Here is a 10,370-nt window from a genome sequence, read left to right on the forward strand (position 1 = left end):
TCCACTGTTCAGCCCTGGTGTGGCCAAGCTGATCACTCCACTGTTCAGCCCTGGTGTGGCCAAGCTGATCACTGCACTGTTCAGCCCTGGTGTGGCCAAGCTGATCACTGCACTGTTCCGCCCTAGTGAGGCCAAGCTGCTCACTGCAGTGTTCAGTCCTTGTGTGGACAAGCCGCTTACTGCAGTATTCAGCCTATTGGTTGGCAAACTTGCTCATTACACTTCACCTCCATCAATGCTGATTGACAGCGCTGACTTGCCAGAGCTTATCTGCAGACAATGCTTGCGCCAGGGAACCCCTCATAAGCGGGCTTTACACGCTGCGACATCGCTAGCAATTGCTAGCGATGTCGAGCGCGATAACACCCGCTACGCGATATGTGGTGATCGCTGCCGTAGCGAACATTATCGCTACGGCAGCATCACACGCACATACCTGCTCTGCAACGTCGCTCTGGCCGGTGAACCACCTCCTTTCTAAGGGGGCGGGTCATGCGGCGTCACAGCGACGTCACACGGCAGCCGTCCAATAGAAGAGGAGGGGCGGAGATCCGTAAACATCCCGCCCACCTCCTTCCTTCCGCATTGCTGGTGGAGGCAGGTGAGGAGATGTTTGTCGCTCCTGCGGTGTCACACATAGCAATGTGTGGTGCCGCAGGAACAACAAACAACATCTCTAACAAGGAGTAAATGATTTTTTATTTCAGGACGACCTCTCCACGTTAAACTATTTTGCCCTCTTTTGTTCGTTGATCGTTTCAGATCGCTCTTAAGTTTTACACACTGCGATATCGTTAATGACGCCGGATGTACGTCACAAACAACGTGACCCCGACGATAATCCATGAACGATACCGTAGCGTGTAAAGCCCGCATTTAGTCCTCCATATAGTGTAATGCACCCCATAGTCCTCCATATAGTATAATGCACCCCCATAGTCCTCCATATTGTATAATGCACCCCCATAGTACTCCATATAGTATAATGCACCCCCATAGTCCTCCATATAGTAAAATGCACCCCCATAGTCCTTCATATAGTATAATGTACACCCCATCGATCTCCATACAGCATAATGAATCCCCATAGTCCTCTATATAGTATAATGCACCCTCAGTCCTCCATATAGTATAATGCATCACATAGTCCTCTATATAATATAATGCACCCCATAGTCCTCCATATAGTATAATGCACCCCATAGTCCTTCATATAGTATAATGCACCTCATTATCCTCCATATAACATAATAAACGCTCCATAGACCTCCATATATAATGCACCTATCATGGTCCCACAGTGTAATGCACCTCTACAGTATAATGTGTCGCGGGCACAGGAGGGGACGCTGCGCTCTCCCACTGCTCGGGTCCGGCCGCTGCTGCGGCTGCTGCTCGGTGGTGGCTCGAGCGGTGGGACGGATCCCGGGGACTCGAGCCCGTGAGTGAAAAGGGTGGGGATTGATTGTGGGGATTTGATATTGTCCGTGACGCCACCCACGGTTGTGGTGAGATTGGTGACACCACCGCTGCTCTGGACGAGGATCCCGGGAGTGATGACAGGGAGCAGCCTGGATGTTAGTTCTCCCCTCCGTGGGTAGGGGGTTGGTTGTCCCGGGGCCCCGGTGATGGAGTAGGGATGGATGGCAGGCAGGTTACGGGGCCTGGCGAGGTGCAGGGTCGCGGGGGCAGCGCTGTGCCGCACGGCACGGTGGTACTCACTCAGCCAATGATGAGGACACAGTTCTCGGTAAAACACACGGCTGGATGGACGGGTCCCACAGACGGCTGCGGTGTTTCTCCTCCCGGCAGGTTGATGGTGACTGCCTTTCCCTGCACCTGTGTAGTGTGTACGGTTCCAATGGGTTCCCACCGGTAACCCGCTCCCCAGCTTGAAGGATGCTGAAGGAGCCCCTTTTGCCCGCAGGCTCTGGCCCTGGGAACTTTAGCCTTGGCGGTGACTGTGTTTCCCTCTCTCGGTTGGACGGTTGGGACTTGGCTGCTGGGGAACTCAGGAGGTTCCCTTCGCTAACGGATTTGACAAATTCACGGCGACTCCTAGCCTTGTCGGGGTCCGTAAGCCCCTGCCGGATGGTGCTGGCTTCTCTTTGCGTACCGGTCCAGTACCGCCGGGCCACCGCCCGTCCACGGTCCTTACGTCTAGCTCCAATAGGCCTCTCCTGCAGACGGTCACCACCGTCTGCCAACCTTGCTGATCCATCCGGGCCACACACCCGGACCACTTCTCTCTGCTCCTCTACCACTTTTCTTCCTCTCACTTTTACTTCCAAAACTCAACTCTCTACTTTTCCCGCCTCCAGGACTGTGAACTCCTCGGTGGGCGGGACCAACCGCCTGGCCCACCCCCTGGTGTGGACATCAGCCCCTGGAGGAAGGCAACAAGGATTTTTGTCTGACTTCGGTGTGCCTGACCGGGAGTGTGGGGTGTGTTGGTGTAGTGCTTGTGACATCCTGGCTTGCCCAGGGCGCCACATTCCCCCTTAGCAAAATGCAGACCGTCCGCGGGCTGCCCGTCCATCACCGGTTTTATTTTCACAAACTGAAAAAGATAAACGGTAAACATATTACAAGTATATTAACTTCTTCCCACATCGGGAGGCATGTGTACTTAAACGTTACTAAACGGTTTCGGCTTCCGTTCTCTCCCACCCAAGCAACCTGGCCCTGATGCTGCCCCTAAGCAAATGGGCAGCACCCCTTGACCCCAGTCCAGCACAAGTTACCCGAGCGGGTTCTGTCCTTTTTCAGGGGACCCACGTCCATGGGGAACCCCTGAAACCCCCAGAGGATTGCCAACGGTTATGGTAGTGGTGGGCCTGGGCCATCACTTCCCTCCAGGCCCATCCTCCAAATCAGCCTCTCCAGAGGTGGTAACGGTATCAAGCCAACATTTTTATTTACATGCCACTAAGTTTGTGGTTGCCCTGCCAGTTCTCGGGCTTGTCCGTAGTAGTTCCTACGCAGTGGTTTGTAAGGGGTCCCAACGGGGACCAGTTGCCGGCAACGACCAGTTCCAATCAGGTTTCAATCAGGTAACTTCTCGGTAATTATTTACTTACTAGAAGGTGGCCCGATTCTACGCATCGGGTATTCTAGAATTTACGTATTGTGTAGTTCATGTATGATTTTTGTTATATATATATATATATATATATAGATGTTGTTGTGTGTAGGTACCAAGTGTTTGTGTAGGGCGCTGTACATGTTCTGGGTGTTGTCTGGGTGCGGCGGGGGGTGAGAGCGGTGTTGTATGTGTGTTGCGTGTGTTGCGTTGTTTGTGGAGCGCTGTGTGTCTGTAGCGTTGTGTGTGTGTGTGTGTTGCGCGGTTTGTGTGGGTGTGGTGTGTTTTGGGGGGAGGTATGTTTTGTGCAATGTGTGTGTTGTGCGGTATGTGCGTATATTTATGTATGCCGCGGTGTTTGTGTGTTGGGTGTTGTGTGTGTGCGGCGTTGTCTGTGTGTGGGTGTCTGTGTATGGTGGTGTTTGTGGTTCCCAGTGTGTGTGTGGTGTGTTGTGTGTGTGTGTTGGGGGGAGGTGTGCACCCCCCATCGTGCTCCATCCCCCATGCTGCCCACCCCCCATCGTGCTCCATCCCCTATGCTGCGCATTCCCCATCGTGCTCCATCCCCGATGCTGCGCACCCCCCATCGTGCTCCATCCCCCATGCTGCGCACCCCATCGTGCTCTATCCCCCATGCTGTGAACCTCCCATCGTGCTCCATCCCCCATGCTGCGCACCCCCCATCGTGCCCCATCCCCCATGCTGCGCACCCCCCATCGTGCTCCATCCCCCATGCTGCCCACCCCCCATCGTGCTCCATCCCCTATGCTGCGCATTCCCCATCATGCTCCATCCCCGATGCTGCGCACCCCCCATCGTGCTCCATCCCCTATGCTGCGCATTCCCCATCATGCTCCATCCTCGATGCTGCGCACCCCCCATCGTGCTCCATCCCCCATGCTGCGCACTCCCTATCGTGCTCCATCCCCCATGCTGCGCACTCCCCATCGTGCTCCATCCTCCATGCTGCGCACTCCCCATCGTGCTCCATCCCCCATGCTGCGCACCCCATCGTGCTCCATCCCCCATGCTATAATAGTTCTCCTATTATACTCAGAGAGGAGTATAATAGGAGGACTATAATAGGAGGAGTAGTCCTGGGGGGAGAGGAGTATAATGCCGGCTCCCTGCACATGTGTACCGGGAGCCGGTGTACGCTGGTAACTATGATACACATCGGGTAACTAAGGGACCTTAGTTACTCGATGTGTATAATGGTTACCAGCGTTCACCGGCTCCGTCAAGATCCCAGCATCGCAAGGGTATGTCTGGCGCTGCTGGGATCGTGACGGAGCCGGTGTACACTGGTAACTATGATACACATCGGCTAACCAAGGGACCTTAGTTACCCGATGTGTATAATGGTTACCAGCGTTCACCGGCTCCGTCACGATCCCAGCAGCGCAAGGTTATGTCTGGCGATGCGTGCGGAGGGCCGGGGCGAGTGGCCAATCCATGCGGAGGGCGGGGCAAGGCCGAGGCGAGCGACCAATCCGTGGGGGGCGGAGCCGAGGAGAGCGGCCAATCCGTGCGGGGGGGGCGGGGCCATGGCGAGCCCAGCAGCCAATCAGCTTTGTGTCACCGTAAGGACACAATTTTGGAGCAAGACAGACAGACAGACAGACAGACAGAATAAGGCAATTATATATATATATAGATCATTGGTTAACACTTTCAAATGGTACTTTGGTGGTCCCAACGGGGACAACTTGCAATGGGACTCCGCTGCCATCAATCTGACTCCTCAGCGTCGGTCGGGGGAGGGGGCGCGGTGGACACTCGGGCCTCTTGGCTGCCCCTCAGCTTTGCATCTAACGCAAACCACCCCCTTTCCCCACAGTGCCGGGTGTACTGCACCAGGTCTCCCAGCATCAGGTTGCGGCCTGGGTGTTCCTCCGGCAAGTGGGCGTTGACATCCCACCGGGCTACAAAGCCTTCGGCCTCCAGGCTCGGCTCGTAAATAAAGCCATAGCCCCGGTGGACATCAAACCGCCTCACCTGCCCTTCATAGAGGGGGCCCCGGACACGGAAGGTCGCTTGCCGGAGGCTTTCTTTTTCCCGGATCATGCGGGCCACCAACTCTGCCTTCTTCCTCTCCATTTCCGCGATCTCCGGGCCCAGCGGTGTCGGCTCCCTGTCCCAATACGGGGCTGCTGCGAGCTCCGGCGCACGGGTCTGGCCCCGCGAGACCTTCTGGACACTGCCCACTACTGGCGATCTGGGTGGAAGGTCCCGCGGTGACTTGGCCTGAGGGGCTGCCTTCCAGCGGCAACCCGGCAACCTCAGCCGAGGTGTGGGGGATGGGCACAGGGGTCCTCTTCCACCGGGCCTCCTGCACGGAGCGGCTTGTCGGCTCCGGTTCGGGGGAAGTCTCCGCAGATGCCTCCGGTTCAGGCTTTGGCACCTTCCATGGAAGCAGTTCCGATCGGTCGCGGGCTCCGACTGCAGGCCGGTCCGCCTGGGCGGACGTGCGGGGTACCGCTACCGGTTGCGGTGGTAGCGAGCCTAGTGGCGGGGGCGCGGCGGCCAATACGGGTAGCGGGGGAGGTAGCTGGGCAAGCGGGTGTGGACCGGGTCCCTCGGCCACGATGACCGATCCACTAGGGGCACAGGGGCGTGGGTCACTCACCCTCCCTTCCGAAGCTCCCTCTTCCTCGCGTCTCCGCACGGTCGCCACAACCTCCGCCATGTCGGCCTCCCACTCCTCCAGGAGGAGCTGCATCTTGACCTGCAGCCGTTGTTGGACCTGAGCGGTCCGGATCTCCACCCACGCCGCGGTTCCAGGCGCGGAGGCTACGGTGCTGCGGGACGGCATGAACATGGCTCTGGCGGCCTCTTCCAGGAACCAGCAACAAGATGGCCGCAGGGTCCTGGCGTCCCTGCTTTTATAGCCGTGGGCTACATGCGGCCAGACGCCATCAGTCCCCCTTAGTCTCTTTTCGGCTCCTCCTCTACAGGGGCGGGGTTTTGGCCTTCAGGCCTCCACTGCTCGAGGAGACGCTCGAGCGGGAATTTTTCGCGCCCAAAATGGCGGCTTCTCCAATTTTTCGGCCGGACACCTCCAGCGGTCACAAGGCGCACCTCTACCAGACGGCAGAGCGGTAAGATCCTGTTCGTGACGCCAAGTTGTCGTGGGCGGAGGAGGGGACGCTGCGCTCTCCCACTGCTCGGGTCCGGCCGCTGCTGCTGCGGCTGCTGCTCGGTGGTGGCTCGAGCGGTGGACCGGATCCCGGGGACTCGAGCGGCTTTCCTCGCCCGTGAGTGAAAAGGGTGGGGATTGATTGTGGGGATTTGATATTGTCCGTGACGCCACCTACGGTTGTGGTGAGATTGGTGACACCACCGCTGCTCTGGACGGGGATCCCGGGAGCAATGACAGGGAGCAGCCTGGATGTTAGTTCTCCCCTCCATGGGTAGGGGGTTGGTTGTCCCGGGGCCCCGGTGATGGGGTAGGGATGGATGGCAGGTGGGTTACGGGGCCTGGCAAGGTGCAGGGTCGCAGGGGCAGCGCTGTGCCGCGCGGCACGGTGGTACTCACTCAGCCAATGATGTACACGGTGTCTCCGGTAAAACAAACGGCTGGATGGACGGGTCCCAACGGACGGCTGCGGTGTTGTTTCTCCTCCTGGCAGGTTGATGGTGACTGCCTTTCCCTGCACCTGTGTAGTGTGTACGATTCCAATGGGTTTGCACCGGTAACCCGCTCCCCAGCTTGAAGGATGCTGAAGGAGCCCCTTTTGCCCGCAGGCTCTGGCCCTGGGAACTTTAGCCTTGGCGGTGACTGTGTTTCCCTCTCTCGGTTGGACGGTTGCCTTCTGTCGGGACTTGGCTGCTGGGGAACCCAGGAGGTTCCCTTCGCTAACGGATTTGACAAATTCACGGCGACTCCTAGCCTTGTCGGGGTCCGTAAGCCCCTGCCGGATGGTGCTGGCTTCTCTTTGCGTACCGGTCCGGTACCGCCGGGCCACCGCCCGTCCACGATCCTTATGGCTAGCTCCAATAGGCCTCTCCTGCAGACGGTCACCACCGTCTGCCAACCTTGCTGATCCGTCCAGGCCACACACCTGGACCACTTCTCTCTGCTCCTCTACCACTTTCCTTCCTCTCACTTTTACTTCCAAAACTCAACTCTCTACTTTTCCCGCCTCCAGGAATGTGAACTCCTCGGTGGGCGGGACCAACCGCCTGGCCCACCCCCTGGTGTGGACATCAGCCCCTGGAGGAAGGCAACAAGGATTTTTGTCTGACTTCGGTGTGCCTGACCGGGAGTGTGGGGTGTGTTGGTGTAGTGCTTGTGACGTCCTGGCTTGCCCAGGGCGCCACAAATGCAAAGCCCATAGTCCTCCATATAGCATAATGCACACCCCATAGTCATCCATAAAGTATAATGCACATATAAGGTAGTATTATGGCCACTTTATACTCACTGATATAAAAAAAATACCCACCTCTCCTCGGTCCCTCACTGCTCCAGTCTCTGCAGGGAGCGTTCTGAAGCTGTGCTGAGCTGTTAGATCTCAGACACAGTGGGAGAATGATGGAGAAGGGAGCATAACGCTCCCCCTTTCATCATTGCTTTAACTACTGGTATCTTGGTATCCGCGATGCTGATACAGTTGAAAGTGTGATGCCGGCGGAAAGGGGAGCCTGATGTCAGCGCTAGCACCAGCCCTTTCCCCCCAAATAACAGTCCTTATAGCAACCACGTGGTCTGCTGCCATTGGCAGTACACCACTGATCCTGATTATTCTTTGAAACCCCCCTTCATTGCAAACCAACAGAATGTAAACCAACCATGCAGGTGACATTACCCCTCCCTTAGCATTATGAAAAAAATACTTCTGCTCTTATATGTATCCTGAGTAAGGGAACCCTTATACATTAGGCTAAAGTTGGCAAAACCCATCAAATTCGATAGATTCAGCCATCCGTTTGTATAAGTGCCCATGATAGATTATAATGCACCCCCCAGGCCTCCATATAATATAACGCACCTCATAGTCCTCCATATAGTATAATGCACCACCATAGTTCTTCTTATAGTATTATGCACATCCAACAGTCTTCCATATATTATAATGCACCCCCAGTCCACCATATAGCATAATGTACCCCCATAGTCCCCCATCGATCTCTATATAGTATAATGCGTCATATAATCCTCTATATAATATAATGTACCCCATAGTCCTCCATATAGTATAACGCTCTTTCATATAACATAATGAACCCTCCATAGACCTCCGTATATAATGTACCTCCCAAAGTCCTCAATAGTAGATAAAGAACCGCCATGTCCAATTTCGGATGGTAGATCCCTCCTTTGTTCTCTAGTTACAGATCCCCTTTAATCTGAATGCTCATTTTAGATGCCATGTAAAGAACAAACTGCATAACATAGAAAGCTGAACTAGGACCCTCAAATGGTGTAACTCTTCGGGACAGTTGTCTCCCTTGCATATTCTGGAATTTTGTACCTTTCCCAATGTTGTCACCTTGAAATATTCTTTGGTGCCTTGTCTTACATACAGGTATATTCTGTTGCGTTTGCCTTGCGGTTATGGTGATTAGTACAATGGGTTCTATTGCAACCTCGTACATGTTAATGCTGTCTGAAACTCACCCAACTGTTCCAACCTGGATAAAAGTCTGGATCATGACACATTTGGCCCATGTTCTGTTCTTCAAACTAAAGCCCAAAGGAAAAGATGATGTTCCTATCAAAGGTGAAGGAAATGGTGAGTACAGATTCTTGGGATGGTTGTAGTCATGTGTGTATGGACCAGCAGCTCCCAACTCTCTACCCTCTCCAGCTGCAGCCTCCTACCTAGATGGCGTTGATGATGGAAAGAAATGTGAGAAGATCTCCGAACTCCAGGAGAAGAAAGAGCTACAAAAAGAAAAAGTTTCTCAGGAAGTTAAACTGCTAAAAAGGCTACTGGCAGAAATTCTACATATCCATCAGGAGCTTACCCTATCTAGGGACAAGGATGATGCCAAGTCAGACTGGTGCACTGCAGCCATGATTGTGGACAGGCTTGTCTTCATACTCTACCTCCTCATCGTCATTGTTATGTTTGCGGTGGTCCTCAGTGTCTGGCTTACCTAATATATTCTAACCAACCCTCAATATTACCTATACTGAATCCACGCTCTGAGAGATGTGGGTGTTTTTACACTATGTGTAATTTCTTACTTTGCTATATTTTTCTTGAATTAAACTTAAACAGATCTACGTGGCCTCTTGGAGTTATATATGGCCTTGAAAAGGTATCGACAAAATACGCCGTCAGTAATTGATCAACCCCCGGAACACTGATAAAGCCTGACAATGAGGAGACCACATAGCTCTGTCCACGTCATAGTGTCTCGGGCGGGGGCCCAGACCACGACAGGAGGGCTGCTCGAGACGCTCGGATCCGGGATCGTGGCTGTGGCTCGAGTGGCAGCCGGACCCGAGGCTCGTGCAGCGGCCCGTCGCCCACAACTGAATAAAGGGGTTATTTACAGGGGAGAGTTTGTCAGTGATGCCACCTGTGGGTTGCGGGTTTGGGGAGATAGCCCGTGACGCCACCCACGGATCGTGGTGATGATGGGCAACACCGCTGCTGGTGACGGGGATCCCGGGGAGCCCAGTCCCCATGAAAGACGTAGTGACAACAAATTCCCAGAAATGGATATTACTAAGAAAATAATCTATTTCAGAAAAGTGTGCAACCCAAATGAAGTGTTAATAGGCTTAAAATAAAGATTTTAATTTTTTTTATAGCAAAATGTTATTTTTCCCATTGTCTGTTTCTTATATATGTAGACATTAAATTATAATAGCCTATATAATAATTGCTATGAGGCAACTAATATTGTATACGCCATTTACATACCTCAATGTGGCAAGAGCTGCTGCGAAAACTGGAATTGTCAATTTACATCCAAATCCACCAGGGGGCGCTTGAGGCCAGTAGGAAACTCTCAGATATAATATTGTGCCAGACATCATGGATTGAATAATATTGAAATCTGCAGCACAGTTTCCTTTTATTTCAAAACAACAGACATGTCCCAATTTTTTTGGGTGGGGAAAGTTGCAGGCTTCAAAGTGACAAAAGCAGAAGCGACATAAGCAATGAACCCAAGCTTCTTACTCCTCTCATCTGGAATTTCGGACTCTTCTTTATAAACTGCTCTGGGTCTCTGATATCTGAAGGCGTCTTCTCTTCTCCCAACCAGGATTTTAAGATCTCTCCACTGGTGTCAATGGGATTTAGATCTGGACTCATTGCTGCCACTT

The 10,370-nt window shown here is 53.7% G+C and overlaps 1 pseudogene; it reads left to right on the top strand.

Moving 5' to 3' along the window:
* Positions 1–9,191, top strand: part of LOC142254638 (5-hydroxytryptamine receptor 3A-like) — an 86,700-nt pseudogene extending 77,509 nt beyond the window's left edge.
* The last annotated feature ends 1,179 nt before the right edge of the window (positions 9,192–10,370 follow it).

The sequence above is a fragment of the Anomaloglossus baeobatrachus genome, chromosome 10 (genome assembly GCF_048569485.1).
Source record: "Anomaloglossus baeobatrachus isolate aAnoBae1 chromosome 10, aAnoBae1.hap1, whole genome shotgun sequence".
Lineage (NCBI taxonomy): Eukaryota > Metazoa > Chordata > Amphibia > Anura > Aromobatidae > Anomaloglossus > Anomaloglossus baeobatrachus.